Here is a 17,318-nt window from a genome sequence, read left to right on the forward strand (position 1 = left end):
TTTCCCTCAGTACTCGAGGTCTTTCTACTCTGTGTCTTGCTTCCCCGATCTTGTATGGATCTAAGATTAATTTGCACTAGCAAGGAGTTCAACAACAAAATCAATTTCAATTGGGTCAGGTAAGGTCACTCCCAGCTCAGTAGTGTGAGGAAAGAAATAGATTATTATCATTCTGGGAACACTGCTACTTCAGTATGGAGCCAAAAAATGTCCATAAAAGACCCTTACAATAATTTTCATAACATTGGAAACAATTTATTTTTTGTCTACTTTCTTCAATGTGGGTATAGCCATCAATATAAAAATAAACCATGCTATACAATAGCTTTTGTATTTCTTAAAGAAGAATGGAATAGAATTTGTTAACTGACTGGTAGCATTTTACTAAAAATATGGCACTGTCAAAATGATATAACAATACCTTTGATAGATTGCTTTATATCCTTGGCACGTAGCAGGTGTAAATTAAGCAACAACATTCCCTCTGGTTGGTATTCCATGCACTGTATTACAAAAGGGCAGTTATAATGGGAATTTGTTACACATTTAAAGGAAAGATTTTAGATTTTTAAAATCTTATCACTGATTTAAATGTTCAGGATTTAATATACAGGGAAAGAATTCCCAACGCATCTGCAGAATCTGCTGTTTAGTATCTACATTTTCTATAGGTTTGAAGGAGAAAAAAAAAAAAGAAGAAAAAAAAAAAAAAGAGAGTAGCAGCTTAAAATGGTTAATAAACCATTATAGTATTTAATGTGAACTGAACTTTCATGATTTATTCCATGCCATACAGAGTACTAGTTACTGAAATGCTTTGAATATATCTACAACATGTGTGTGTCTGTTTATTCATATAGAATCAGATTCTCAGGCGGGTTGGATCTGTACAGACATGTGCTAGCTGAAGATCTGGCACATACAAGCTAAGAGGAAGGTGAAGGTGCTTGACTGAAAGTACTGGGCCATGTCCTTGCTTATGCTTTGTGCATCTTTAATTTTTGTGTAATTTGAGCTGAAGAGTGACATGAAGCATCCTATGTTTTTAATTTTTTTTTTGTTTGGTTGTTTGGTTGTTTGTTTGTTTTGTGTGGTTTTTTTTTGTTTGTTTTATTTTGTTTTGTTTTGTTTTGTTTTTTAATAGAATAAAATTCTTTGGAGTTAAAGGTTCCTTATATTTAGGTTGAATGGAAAACAGGAAGTGAGAGTACTTTAAGAAATTTCCTTTATGGACATACAATTTTTTTTCAGGAAGAAAAAAAAAAAAGCTACAAGAATAGTTTAATTTGTGATGTAGCAGCCCTGCCTTCAGGTGTTGACCTTAATCAGTTTCATTATATGCAAAGAGATTCAGATTTTCTGGGTCAAATTCTCCCCGAGTGTATCTTCCCTGAAATCTGTGGAGTTGCACCAGCAATGAGTCTGGCCTACTGATCTCAAATTTCCTCCATCACATAGTCCTTTGTGTGTGAACAAAACATGCAAAAAGAAATAATCCTAATAATAATTCATAATAGAAAAGATACCAGAGATGTGTTTCTTTATCTAAAAGAGTTCAAATTAAATCCTCTGCCAAAGAATCATTTTATTCTTTGTGCAAGTTTGGTTTAAGGTTGTTAACTACCTGCACATCACTGGAATATCTAACCTGAAAAAAAAAAATCCATAGTGAAAGTTTATTTTATTAAAAAAAAAAATAAAAAATCTTATCTTTCTTTAGTCAGGGATGGAGTTTTTAACAAGAATTAAATAAACTTTTGACTGTGTACTAGTAATAGAAAAGGTTTATTATAACCAAATTGCCATGTATTGAATATTTAGTGAGCTACTTCCCTATAAAAATATCACTGACTACTACTCAAATTATTATATTGAAGAGAACACTGAAAAAGTTTCCCTAAATTCTTTGGTATTTAGCAGTAATACATTTTAGGCTTTATACTTATATAAGGCTTTTAAACTTTCAGAGGGTCTAGTGAATATTCCCAAATTATTTTCTCTGTGAACTAACAGTAGTTATTTAATCTCTCAGTTTTACAGACAAAAAAATGGGTATAAAGAGTATAAGGGCTGGAACTATACTTATAGCTGCCTAATTACCCTTTCAGGCTGAACCTGCAATTCCAATGGTTCCCAACACAAGATATTCCAAGATATTACAAGTGGAAACACAAGTTTCCACTGTAAAAGGATATAGGTCCATAAAAGTAATAAATAAATAAATAAATGAACCTGAGCCTACCTCCTACAGTGGGTAGGGGGTGAATACTTTGTTAATGAGGTCTACTTACAGAGAATGCTTCTCCAGTCTATAGCCAACTGTAACTGCAGCACTTCCTGAGAATGCTTTTAGTGGCTCTTATAAAGGTCCCTGTAAAAAATCCTTGTTATTTTATATTGGTTAGTATGTATCTCACTGGACATTGAACAATACTATTTGTACTGAATCTACGTTAACCAGTACACCATTTGATGTAAGTAAACTTTGCCCCGGGTGCAGGACAGATCATTGCAGCTCCCATTAGTAAAGAAAGAGAATCCTCAGATTTTATTAGCTGCTAGATCACATCCATAAAGTTGAACGTCATTCAACAACCTTCTGGGAGTAGGACACTGGAGGCAAAGGTTTTACTAATTTTTAATTTTTAAGTATTTATTTCTTAATGAGAACAGAGAAGATTTTTATAGGACCACTTACTTCTGAAACCTAGTACTTAGTCTCGGATTGTATTAATCATCTGAAATGCATGAGGCTGGAGTATGATGAGTCACATGAACAGTCATATAAAGAAATGAAGGAATGTAAAATGGAATTTCTGAATATGTCAGGAAGTGGTTATGATAATCTTGATTGGTTGTATTGCACTACTGTACCTGAGTTTTTGCTGCAGAAATCTGTGCTAGAAATACCATAAGTCAGTGAGATCATCGGATCTCACTTGGCTTTACTCTGCTGGAATGCAACTAAGTTAAATGAAGCTATTCTTTATTTACTCTGGTGATCTCAAATCAGATCGGCCTTGTATTTTCCAGTGAGGCATGAAACTGTAGACTTGATTATTTGTGAGCAAAGTACTACTTGGATGAGTAAGCATGCTTACTAATGTGCTGGCTAAAATGGCTAAACACAGATGAGATAAATTCCATTCTGCTCGCTTAGTTCTTGCTGTTTCAATTAGATATGTTGTTTTTCTTGCTCTGTCTCAGCCCATTCTATTACTTTTCCTATGTGTATCATGCTACATTTCTGAGCAGCCTACACAGCTATCAGTTTCTCTACTTGAAATGAGAACACTGCAAGTTGAATATGAGCCAGCAGTGTGCCCTGGCAGCCAGGAGGGCCAATCGTGTCCTGGGGTGCATCAAGCACGGCATCGCTAGTAGGTCAAGGGAGGTGATTGTCCCGCTCTACTCTGCGCTGGTGCGGCCTCACCTCGAGTACTGTGTGCAGTTCTGGGCACCACAGTATAAAAAGGACATGAAACTGTTGGAAAGTGTCCAGAGGAGGGCTACGAAGATGGTGAAAGGCCTGGAGGGGAAGACGTACGAGGAACAGCTGAGGTCACTGGGCCTGTTCAGCCTGGAGAAGAGGAGGCTGAGGGGAGACCTCATCACAGTCTACAACTTCCTCGTAAGGGGGTGTCGAGAGGCAGGAGACCTTTTCTCCATTAACACCAGTGACAGGACCCGCGGGAACGGGGTTAAGCTGAGGCAGGGGAAATTTAGGCTGGACGTCAGGAGGGGGTTCTTCACAGAGAGGGTGGTTGCACACTGGAACGGGCTCCCCAGGGAAGTGGTCACTGCACCGAGCCTGTCTGAATTTAAGAAGAGATTGGACTGTGAACTTAGGCACATGGTCTGAACTTTTGGGTAGACCTGTGCGGTGTCAAGAGTTGGACTTGATGATCCTTAAGGGTCCCTTCCAACTCAGGATATTCTATGATTCTATGATTCTATGAAAAGATGACTGAGGTGACTTAATATTAAGTCAATAAAATATATAAAGCTCTTTTGCATGACATGGACTGTAGAGCTGAGAGATACTAATAATAGCTGTAATTTATTTTTTTTTTCAAGATTATGCTCTACTACAAATCTTGAATAAACATATTTCTATTAACTTTAGATAATATTCATGAATTAAAATGTTTTCAAGTAGTGAAAAAATTTATATCTCCATTGGAATACCCTGTGAAAATGACATTCATTTATTTGGCACTACACTGCCTAACCCAATCCACCAATTACCATTTCCAGAAGAAATAATTCATTTAGGTTTTTATTAAAAGTTTGCTGCTCTCTACCAGACATTTGTATTGACAGAGTACTACTTTACCATCAGAGTATGGTTTTAAAAACTGGTGGCAAAAATCCACAAAAGGGTGATGAAAAGACATCTTTAGGAGGGTGATATGGTAAGGATGGAAATCACATCGAGGGGAGTCTGCACTTTGGGGACAGTTTTGCTAAAATTTTACTCCAGGCAGAGCAATAATATACACAGATTAATCTGCAAACAAGCAATCAAATCCATCTGCAATGCTCTAGATTTCAGAAGAATTAAGACTTGGTGGATGGATGTTTCTGATGGGAATTGATGTCTATCTAGTTGTTAGGTCTGAATTCATAGTTTGTTTATTCAGGATTATTATTTTATTGTTATTTACTGTGCATCATTTATATTATTTCCTGCTTTACATTGTTCTCTTCATGTTGCATTTTAATTTTCAATTGGTCTATTTTTTATTTTTTTATTGATGCTTGATTTTTCTCACCCTCTCAAACTGCTTTTACTTTAGTCTAATGCCATTGAATTCTATGATCCTAGAGTAAAATGACTAATGTAATAGACCTCTTGTTACTATTGCTGTAGGCCTTGGATTCACCCCACTTAGCTTTTGTAATCTTTAGTAATCTTATAAAGGCATGAAAGTTGGAATTTCCATTAGCTATTCTAGAATCCATAGAAAGAGATGTCAAATTCATTGATCTGGATGGGTGAAGTGGAAGCCCCTATATTTAGATGGAAATAATGGGAATGGAGCAAAAAAAAAAAAAAAAAAAAAAAAAAAAAAAAAGAGAGACATATTCTGGCTATGAATGATATAAAATAAGAATGCGGGGACAAAAACAGATATATAGTTTATATGTACAACAATGATAAAGTGTTATTTTGAAGAGATGAAGAGATAGGTAAGATATATACATTTTTTGGTTAAATATTTTAATAATTTAAAGCACTGTTTTTTTCAAAACTTCACTTGCTGGAGAGACTATGTGAGTGAGAAGCTGCCATGAGTTTAATGTTTGGGTTACTACTGCTTTGGAATGTCTGAAATGTCAGCTGAAATGTCACTCCATATATTGCTGATAATTAATACTTTTCCATACACATGACAATTTCTGCAATGAAATCACAAAATTACAAAAATGCATGCAAAACTAATTATTACTGGAAATTAGTGAGATGAATGGCAATGGTCTTTTAATGTATTCTCATTTTTTGTGTTATTGCCACTATATATGATGAAAAATAGTGATGAGTTCAGTAATGTTAAAATAAATACTGTCTCACCTAAAAGTTATGAAATACGTGCAAAAGATACTAATATTAGTTTAATACAGATGGATAAATCATTTGGATGTAATCAAATTATTGCTACATGGTTTTGCTGTCCTACTCCTACAGGAGTTTGTTGCCCTTCAAATGCTGTGGATTATAACATTGAACTCAGAGAGGTGGCTTCTGGCAGCTGTCATTCATTCTGTCATATGAATGCCAATTCTTATCACTGATATTTAGTAATAGTGCCCTTACTGAGCTCTGACTCCAATCTCCTATCTTATGAGTTCACCTCCAACTCATCTGCTTTGTGTCATGCCAATGGACTTTGAATGACCTTTTCCCTACAAAGCACTTGGCAGACATATTCTTTGCTAATTTCCATCAACTTCCATTTTTACTTTTTTTCTGGTATTTTCAGCTTTCATGTTTAACATTTTTATTCATGATCTAGATGCAGGAGTGGAGTGCATCCTAGGGGAGTTTACTTATGATACTGAACTGTGAGGTGCTGTTGACTCATTGGTGGGATGAGAGGCCCTGCAAAAGGATCTAAATAGATTGGAAGACTGCGCAGCAATGGCGTGAAGTTCAACAAAGGTAAATGATGGGTTCTGAATTTGGGACGGAGTAATTTCAGACACAGGTACAGGCTGGGAGCCAAGTGACTGGAGAGCAGCTCAACAGAAAGGGATCTGGGAGTGCTGGCTGACAGCAGGCTCAACACAAGCTGGCAGTAGGCCCTGGCAGCCAAGAGGGTAAACTGCATTTTGGGGTGCATTAAACACAGCATAGCGAGCTGGTCAAAAGAGGTGATTCTCCTGCTATATTTAGCTCTGGTGCAGCCTCACCCTAATTATTGTGTGCAGTTCTGGTCTCCACGATATAACAAGGATGTTAAGGTCCTTGAAAGCATCCAGAGGAGGGAAACAAAGCTGGTGATTACTGGGCTGGAAGGCATGTTTTGGGAATGGGAGGAGAGGCTTAGGACACTTGGGTTGTCCATTCTGGAGAAGAGGAAGCTGAGAGGTGACCTCACTGCTCTCCGCAGCTCCCTGAGGAAGGGAAGCTCGGAGGGAAGTGCTGGGCTCTGTTCCCTGGGAACAGATGGCAGGACATGAGGGAATGAGGGTCAGACTGGGCATTAGGAAAAATTCCCTTACTGTGAGGGTGATCAAACACTGGAATAGGCTTCCTAGTAAGGTGTCTGATGCTCTATGCTTGTCAGTGTTCAAGAGGCATTTGGACAATGCCCTCATTAATATGTGTTAACTTTTGGTTAGCCCTGAAGTGGTCAGGCCATTGGACTAGATCTTTGACAGTCCCTTCCAACTGAACTATTCTATACTTCTATAATTATTCTTCTCAGCTGATCCATGATGCTCCTTAATGCAGCCAATGGTATTTGGTAGATTATAAAATATTGGAGAAAACCCCAGAGTTCAAATCATTTTGATAGGCTAACACATTTTGAAAATAGCAAATATTTACCTGGAACCTTGTTAATACAATCCAGTCAGAGTCTGAAGAATTAGAACTGGGGATATGACTTAGAGTTTAACAATTTTTTTTTTCTGTTCAAGTTTTACTGATGCTGAGAGATTATTATTGTGCACTGGCACCTTTTTTTAAAATTAAAGGTATTAGATCATTTCATCATTACATGTTGTTAATGGAAAACAGATATCTTGCATATATGTAATTAATACAACAGGACTATGTCAATTTTTCTTTTTCTTAAATTTCTAGATTATTTATTTATTTATTTTAGGAACATACAAAGATAGAACATATAAATTTATTTACATTTTTTTTGTTACCCTTTTAAGACTACTAAAATGGAAGTTTAAAATGTAACAATAATTATTTAGGTTTTATAATCTTTGTTTCTCTTTTGCAGTTTCCTTTGGTTTGGCAAATAAAGCTAAACAGGCTCTTTCACTTCAGTGTATTTTGAGTATTTGTGATTTCTGCTTTCCTTTTCTAAATCATTCAGAAAAAGTCATTTTTGCATAACTTCAATTTGAGGCCAGAATTGACCTTTTATTGACTCATGAATGTTAAATGGTACTCAGAAAAATAAATTTCAAAATCTGTCTCTGGTCAGTTGCTCTAGTTGGCATCTTAAACAAGTTTTATGTTTGGCTTAAGGCAAAAGTCTGATATTCATACTGTTTTGTTGACTTTTCCAGCTAGCTTGTCTACTTCTGCCAAAAATATGTCTCTTCACTCCTGCTGTTGTTGAATGCCATGTGGGTGTACTCACTTTTCTCCTCCCCACATTTCATGAAAAACTTCAGGGTCAGGGCCAGTTCCCACCAAAGATTCAGCTAATTTAGAAATGTCTGAAAATAAACTAAAAATTTCTGCAAACCACCATCCCCTTCTCAGCTCTTTATCACATAAAGGAGATAGGATAAAAATGCTCTTAGCTGTTTAAGAAATGGCTGGTGCAAATCAGAATCCTAGAATTTCAAAGGACTGTTTAAGCTCAGAAAACCAGTGTAAAACCTGACTACCAGAAAGGGAAGCCAGATTCCTGTTTGCAATAGAAATTCACGCAGTACAGCTCTCTGCCCCTTCAGGAGCTAAGGGCTTCTTTGCAAAGTTGTCTGTCTGGTTCTTTCTATCTTGATTTTGTTTAGGACTGAAATGGAAAGAAAAGGAGCAAATTATGGGTCTCTGTTGTCATCCTAGCAGAGTGAGTGTTTCTGCAGCTTTATTTCTCCATTAAACCTTGACTTTGAGATATTTACACTACCTGACCTTCAACTATCCATCTCTGTACATTACTGGGGAATAATGATAAACAGAAGTTAGTACTGTCAGACTCAAAACTTCTACAAAACATAAGGAGCAGCCAACTTAAATTTCAATCTTCTGGACATATCCAAGTCACCCTAAGCAAACTCAGGGACCTATACTTAGCCTTCACTCTATTTTGTTAAATTGTTAACTTTTTTTCCTTTTTTTTTTTTTTTTCTTTTTCCTTTATTTTTCCTGCTGGAGGCATGAACTAAGACAATTTTTATTGCAGTCACATCAGTGACTAAAAACAATTAAGAACTTGGACTATTAATCTACTCAAGAGAAAAAGAAAAGACTGTTAATATGACAACCTTAAATAGATCCTGAAATGCCTATTCAAAAGTACCTTCTAAATATCCACCTTCTTTATTTTCTACCCAAGGACTTTTGCTTCATTTGCTCATGACTAAGGCCTCATTTTAGCACTGTGGGGATAGTTACATGTAGAAATCTATCTGTGTTCAGAATTTATTAACAGTAAACCAGTATTTTTTCTCCCTCTTAAACATTCAAGCCTTTATGTATCCAAGTTCAGCTGTGTATATGAATTCACCATTTTCATAAACAGGAAGCATTTCTGTTAAAATGTTAATCTGCAAGGAAAAGACTGGAGCTTGTTCAGTGTTATAGAGTTCAACTAAAGGCCAATAATCCAATATATGTATGTTGGGGGAGGGAGAGGGGAGGATAAGGAGGAAGAAAACTATCTTTCACTGAAAAAGAAATAAAAATAGCAGCAAACGTTATCATTTTCAGATTGTTACTAGCAACAGGGGGACGTGATCCAAATAACAAGTGAAAAAATGCACATGCTGGTGCAAGATAAAGACCCAAGATAGGATTTTGATTAAGTATTATTATCAGTCACCATGCAGAGAATGGCAGGCAGCCAGCAGAGCATTCAGTTTTCTGTCCATGTCTGCCTCTGCCTGAATGCTTATGCAGGTTGTCATAAAGGTAACCTGGAGATAGGATGGCACATCAGATAGCAGCCAATGTTTTCTCTAAACAGGGTGCCCTTAAACATTGTTGACATACAAAATCAGGCTAGCTGCTTAAATTATATATATATATATATATATATATATATATATATATTTTGCCTTTCTTAAAAAACAAAAAATTGTTTGACATTCTTAGAATTTTGGGTATTAACATTCCTCCTTATAAATGCTGAGATTTACAGCCTGTGTAAACTTCATATCTACTGTATGACCCTTTTGCCATGTAAAGGGAAAAACCTTGATGTTGGAGTGAGAAAACAGAGATACTTCTTTTTCATTACCCTTTGACTTTTAAAGATTTTACTTTTTATCCAAATTTGGAATGTGGACAGCAAATTACATTATAGATAGGATTTTGATTTAGGATATACTATATTTTCACCATGCAGGTGAAATGGGAAGCAATAAAAAGTGTTGGCAAATACGCATGTCTTAGGTGCATGTTTCCTCCACTTTCCAATGCATCTATCTGCATGTACTGTAAAGGAGAAACAAATCTGAATGCGAAGCGCTGAATCAAATTATATTTCACCTGGAAAAAAGAGCAAAAGTAACCTTGGCTTTGTTTTGGGGATAGTAATGCTACTTAGATCTTACAGTTTGTTTGTACTTATCCTGCCATCCTACACACAAAACATATATAATATAATGTATATATAATATACGTATTTGTATATAATACAATAACATATATTATATATGTTATATTATTTCGTTTTTTGCTCTAAAGAACAGAATATTTACAGCAGTCTGTAATAAAAGGTATCATTAATTCAATGCAGATTCCTACTACTTTGACATGAGAAAACTGGAAACAATGAGAACAAACATTGGTTCCAGTTCCATAGGCATTTTCTCAGAATGTAGAATCATAGAATGGTTTGGGTTGGAAGGAACCTTAAAGATCATCCAATTCCAACTCCCCTGCCATGGGCAGGGACACCTCCCACTAGACAAGGTTGCTCAGGGCCTCATCCTACCTGGCCTTGAACACTTCCAGGACCAGGGCATCCACAGCTTCTTTGGGCAGCCTGTGTCAGTGCCTCACCACCCTCAGAGCAAAGAATTTCTTACGATTATCTAATTTTAACCTACCCTTTTTTAGTTTAAAGCCATTATCACTTGCCTTATCACTGTAGCCCTGTATCACTGTACCTGACAAAGAGTCCCTACCCAGCTTTCCTGTAGGCCCTCTCTAGGTGCTGGAAGACTTCTCTTCTCCAGGATGAACAACCCCAACTCCCTTAGCCTGTCTTTGTAGGAAAGGTGCTCCAGCCCTTTGATTATCTTCATGGCCCCCCTGCCCTCCTTTATACTCATTCTAATATATCCATGTCCTTCTTGTGCTGGGGGACCCAGGGCTGAATGCAGCGCTCCATGTGAGCAGAGTAGAAGGGCATAATCACCTCCCTCGACCTGCTGGCCACACTGGTTTTCATGAAGCCCAGGGTGCGGTTGGCTTTCTGGGCTGCAAGCGCACATATGGTGAATGCCAGAAATTCTTGTCCCCCATCCATCTTGTTACAAACATCCTATGAAAAACTATCAGTCAGCGATGCAAATGAATGTTGTAAACTGAAGTAACATCATCAAAAACCTAACAATGATGACATACTTTTGACAGAGATGCTTCTGCTTGACTATTTAATAGAAATTGGGTGGAAGGTATGCAGCTGGAAAAGGAATCTATTAAATTCTTAATTAACATAAGCAAAATGTAATACGAAAGCAATGTGTTTGATGTATATCTTTCCCCAAATTTCTATTTGCACAGCTAAATATGTGCCATGCTACCATCAGTTCCTGCTTGAACAATTCATACTAAATGTGTTGTGGGTTTTTGCTTGTTTGTTTTTAATTTAGCCATGTGCATTTGAAAATAAAAAATGGAACAGCCAGTTTCAATCCACTTCCTAGGCTAGTCTTGTGTCCTTCAATTGCACTTTTAGTAACTGGAAATGTGAAAAGCAAGAAGATGAAAATGAATTAATTCTTTTAGTCATATTCGTATTTATATGAGAGAAGTTTATTTTTGTCTGTTTGGTTAATGCTTTTTGATTGCTCCTCATAGTGTCCCTGCCCTGCTGTGACCTTTCTTTCTGCCTTTTCTGCCCTATATTTCCCAATAGTTGATGTCAATAATCTTTCCAAATAAAATGAAAAGTGTTTATTGTAACTCTGTATGTAGTTTGACTATGGCTACTGAAAATGCTTCAAGGCTTCTAACTCCAAAACTGAGTAAGTCTTCACAATACTCTGCAGATGTGTTCTGAGGAACAAATGTTAAATTTTATCATGTATGAAAACTACAATCTTATTGGAGAAAACTGCAATACATAAATGGTGACAACATCTCCAGAAAGTGTCTCAGCAGGAGGTGAGATCTGCAGACGCTTTCTCACTCAACCAAATGTTTCATGACTCTGTAAGATGTTGGCATAAGGCTAATGGCTGATAATATAATAAATTGATTTCAATTTAACAAGCCAAGTAAGGCCTAATGTTATCTTATGATACACAAAATAACAAAATACTTCATTTTAGTTTGAGCAATAATGTCTCATGATTAAGCTGTGCCCACCTAATGTACATCAGGAGCCATTTTGCAAAGCAGCCACAAAGCAGTTACTGGTTACAACCTCCACAAGCAAAAAGTACAGCAGTAAATTGCAATTTCATCCATTACATAATGGATATTTATCCAATCTGTAGGACACAGCTAATGAAGTCATATCTGTTTTTGTTTTTCTGAATATGTCCAGTTAAATATAACCAATAAAGCAGGTAGAAAATTCTAAAATAATTACATTTTGCAATGGAATGAACCACATTTAACATAATCCACATATATATGGATTGAAAATGCTTTTATAGCTTTCATAACGCCTTAGGACCGCACTGAGAAAGCACTGAGCATTTTAGTCTTTCAATCCCTGGCAAGCATGATATAATCTTAGAGAAATAAGACTTTTATCATCCTGCACATAAAATGCACACAGTGCACTTCTGTGTTTAATTTCTGGTACAGTAAAATTTCTCTGTTTAATTTCTAAGTCATATGATTTGCCTTAAAAAGGGAGCTTTAGATAAAAGATAGGAAAAATTAGGTTGGAAAGGAACCTTCTCAGGAGATTGCAAGTTTAGCTTTCTCTATTCAAAGCAGGGTAGGCATGAAGTCATACCAGGCCAGGTGGTCAGCTCATAGAAAAGAAAAAGAAAAAGAAAAAAGAAAAAAGAGAAAAAGAAAAAGAAAAAAGAAAAAGAAAAAAAGAAAAAAGAGAAAAAGAAAAAGAAAAAAGAAAAAGAAAAAAAAGAAAAAAGAGAAAAAGAAAAAGAGAAAGAGAAAGAAAAAGAAAAAGAAAAAGAAAAAGAAAAAGAAAAAGAAAAAGAAAAAGAAAAAGAAAAAGAAAAAGAAAAAGAAAAAGAAAAAGAAAAAGGAAAAAGAAAAAGAAAGGAAAAAGAAAAAGAAAAAGAAAAGAAAGAAAAAAGATGGTTCTGCACAGTTTTGTAACACAAGAATCAGAACTACAACTATCTTAAATTCAGATTTTATAGAAAGGAGAAATTCAGGCCTCCCCATCAGATACCATTGCTTAGGTTGATTAACACCTTATTTATACATGCCCTGTTTCAGTCATAAGGGGAAATTTCTGAGTAAGTTATTGCTCATTTTGAGAAATAAAGTCCCATATTGTCTATGTGCTATGTGCTCTGTTTCTGCAATCCTGATGTATTCACAGATATCAGCATAAATTTCGGCATTGAAAAAAGCATAATGGAATGTAATTCAGATATCAGTGAGTCCTAAAATAAATGCAGTTCAATAGTTTTTGTTTGCCTTGTGTTTCAGTCTAATGGGCACGAGTTTTATTTAAGTGGTTTTGTCTTTTCTGTCACATTTGTGGCAGTTGTAGTATTCTTGGAGAAATGTCTTTCACGTAGATGTTGAAAACTGTTCTTTTCCCTAACTGCCAGCTTCTTCTGCAAAACAAGTTCTTCTGCAATAATGTTCCTTGTAATGGCTAAGGATGTTCAGTGTTTCTTAGAAAGAGTTGCCAGCAGCTGATTTAATTTGTGGTGTTAAGCAACTCCAGAAATATCCAGAATGTATACTGTAGCTGGTGTAGCTGTAACTCACTATACATGCACATCATTCTCTACAGTGTAACTAATGAGAGTTAGGTTTGCTTCATAAGCTGGGTGGGTGGAATCAGGGCACTTGAGAGCTTAATGAATAATAGTCATAAATCATTATGGTATAAACCTTCACCCCATGCCAAGTTACTCAGTTCCTATAGGAAAAAAAAATAAATAATAAAAAAAATAAAAATAAAGGTATTAGCTGTGATGCTTTTACCAAATCATAGAATGGCTTGGGTTGGAAGGGACCTTAAAGATCACTGGATCACCAGGACGGGGATGCCACCCAGTAGGTCAGGTTGCTGAAGGCCCCATCCAGCCTTGCCCTGAACACTTCCAGGAATGGGGCATCTACAGTTTCTGTGGCAAACCTGTTCCAGTGCCTCACCACCCTCAGAGTAAACAATTTATTCCAAATATCTAATCTAAATCTCCCTTTCTTTTAGTTTAAAAAGTCATTATCTGACTGACCAAAAAGTTCTCCATCTTTTTTATAAGCCCCCTTTAAGTATTGAAAAGTTGCAATAAGGTCATCTTGGAGCCTTCTCTTCTGTAGGCTGAACATCCCAAGTTCTCACCCTTTCTTCATAGGAGAGGTGCTCCAGCCTCTGATTATCTTCGTGGCCCTCCTCTGGACAAGTCTGAATGTGAAGCTAGGTAAATATGTACCATCTTTCTCAAATCCTGATTTTTTTGTTTGTTTGTTTAAATATTTCAGCAATCCCTGAATTGTTTCTAAAGTTCGTATCATACCACTATACTTTAATCATCCATATATTTCACCTCTAATGACTTAAATCCCAGTACTGAATTGCACGATTTGCATTTATCTATATACCCCCCTTTCTGTTTGTGTTTATTTGACTTTGTATCTATCTATGTTGTCTTTGTATTTGTTTATCTATTTTTAATATAGTGAAAAATATTATTGTCATGATTATTTTGAGCAAGGAAACAAATAAAACTGATGGAACCCAAAAGAAGATCAACAAGAGGAAAAGACAGAAGCTTACTGAAACAGCAAGATTATTCATGGTGAGTTCTGATTGTACAGTTCACAAAAGAGCTTTATAACACTTTCATTGCAAATTGACCTAATTCTCTGACATAAACTACTTAGATTGACGAGATTTCCACCTATCTTCAGGCATAACATTTAGTCATTCCTTTTTAAGTGATAAAGTTTATTACTCATTCTTGTTGCTTAAACACAGTATTTTCAGAAATAGTCTTGCACTACTAATGTCATCCGTGATACTGGAATAACAAGGGAATAACTTCAGTCTTTGCTATGGGAGCTGTTTAACAAATCTAAAAATATTAATCATGTTCAGGGCATTGTCACTTTCAGAGAACAGAGATCATTTCCAGTGATGTGCCCAGAAGCAATCTATTTAGTTTTCTTTTCATATAAAGTTAGGAAATAATGAAGGTTTTATTAAATGAAACTTAATTCACCACAATAGGGACTTCAGATCTACCTTTTTCCCCTACCAGGGGATGCGGTATAATTCAATAACAGTCTCTTTAGATTAGCTCTGTCTATTTGCATGTCACATTATTAACTGACTCCATGCCGTAGTGTGTAGAGGACTTCAAAGACTGCTGTCTCAGCTTTTATTATTTAAAAAAAAAAAAAAAAAAAAAAAAAAGATCCTATATTGATGAGTTGTAAACTACGTTATTACTATAACAAAACTGTAGTATAAGAACAGCTAAAAGTGGTGATGTAAGCTTTTTGGCTGAGGTCCAAGGTACTAAGACTTAGTTGATTGTTAATGCTGTCTAGCAGCGGTGTGCTTTTCCTGCCACAATGACAGCTGCTGAGAGGTTTTCTATTATTATCTTACTTTTTTTTTTTTTTAAGAATTAAAGTGTAATGATTTACTAGCCTACAATGTGGTAGCAATGTGTGAATTACTGTGGCTCCATTTGTATGCTCAGGAACATCTGGTTTACAGGTGTGAATATATGGATTTTGCTAATTAATACTTAGTGGCACAATTTCAGAACAAAGGCACAGAGGTGGAAGTAGACAAATGTTATCTATACTATGTTATTTCAGCTTTGTGTGAAATAAAAAAACAGGCCATGCATACCTGGGTTATTTTTTATTATTGTTTTTACTGTCTAGTTTCTTGGTTTATTTTATTTTATTTTAACACCTTGGTAATATCTCCCTAGTACCTATCCAAGAGATATTTTGCTGAAGAGAGTTATAAAGGGATAGGTTAAATAAAGTGTTTTATTCACAATGAGACAGTGTCAGTTGATTTTATTTTATTTTATTTTATTTTATTTTATTTTATTTTATTTTATTTTATTTTATTTTTAATTTCAGTTTGCAATCTCAAGCACATAGTTAAATAACATACTTGTAAATGGCTGTTCCTCAACTGAGTCCATGCCCTCGTCCACGTGGTCTCACTTTGTGCAGTAGGCAGGGCTTGGTGAACTCCTCTGCATGTGCTTAATAAGGCTGAGACAGGATGGGAACCATCACCATGGCTCAGTTTGTTTTATAATCCATTCTTGTGGTATACTTTTCTAAGTTTGGTTCCTTCATGAACAGGTAATCTCTCCAGCCCATTTCTCATTTTTATACTCCTTTGGTAAATACTATTTGAGACATTTTTAAAAAGAGAAGTCATTTTGGTGTTACAAAAAGGGAAGAGGGAACTAGTCGAGGAAATTGACCAATTGACCACTGTCAAATGGTCTGCTCCAGTGATTTTCTTAAATTCTTCCATTATCATACAGAAAATATATTAAAAATTTATATATATATATATATATATATATATATTAATCTGGATCTCTCTCTTTGCCCTCCTGCTCTGAAGTTTTTATGTGGTGTATTAATAAATAAATAGGGAAGGGACCAAATGCTGTAACTGTTTCCCTTCAGAAGGTTCAATAAGAAAAAGAAAAAAAAAAAAAGATTTATTTTTATAATTGGTGGGACTAAACTAAATGAGTTTTTTAGCAACCAAGATATATGAGAGCTTTTCATTATTAAAAAAAATAAATACATACATAAAAACATGTAATTGAGAATTAGGAAATAAAGCTAAAAAAATAATAATGAAATGTAGGTACTAATTTTAGGCTCCTAGCTTCAGACATGAGAGGTGACAGTTCAAATTCTTCCTTTTTTCTTTTGTGTTCATGGGCAGACAACAAAAGTTCCATCTCTGATTCTACAATGTTCTTTCTTTCTGCCTTATTTGCTGACTTTATTCATCATTTCTGTCTAACTTCTTTCTTCACTCGTATGAAGAATCTTGACCTTTCACAGCTGGAAGAATATTCAGCTAGGCAGGTTCCATATATGAGATGAATTTTCTAGAAGATGAACAAGATGGTTTGAAGCAGGTAAAATTTGTCTTCTCAAATCAATTATCTTTGCTAGTTGTCTTCAGGCCTTGCCTGTTCATATGCAATCCTTTCATGGGGCCTTTTATACCTTGTACATGACACCTATGTCTTTTCCAAGTTCTCTACTTGATGACAATCAAATATTTACATACTTAACACTAGTAAATACTTAACTAGGGAGATGTGGCCTGAGGGAAAACGGGAAAGTGAGAGAGTTAAATCACCATTGTAGAGGGAAGCTGAAAACCAAATGGACTTGGAGATGGACTTTGGGATAAGCACTGGAGTAGTTAAGTGAGAGTCAACCTGCCTGCTGGATCAGGCTCCAATTTAGGAACTGAGATAACTTAAAAATTAGTCACATGTCTCAGCAAGATGAGTCAGCATGATGGATAGCAGGTACTTAAGTAACTCAGAGCGCTGGC

This window comes from Netta rufina, assembly GCF_964035555.1.
Source record: "Netta rufina genome assembly, chromosome: 3".
NCBI classification, from domain to species: Eukaryota; Metazoa; Chordata; class Aves; order Anseriformes; family Anatidae; genus Netta; species Netta rufina.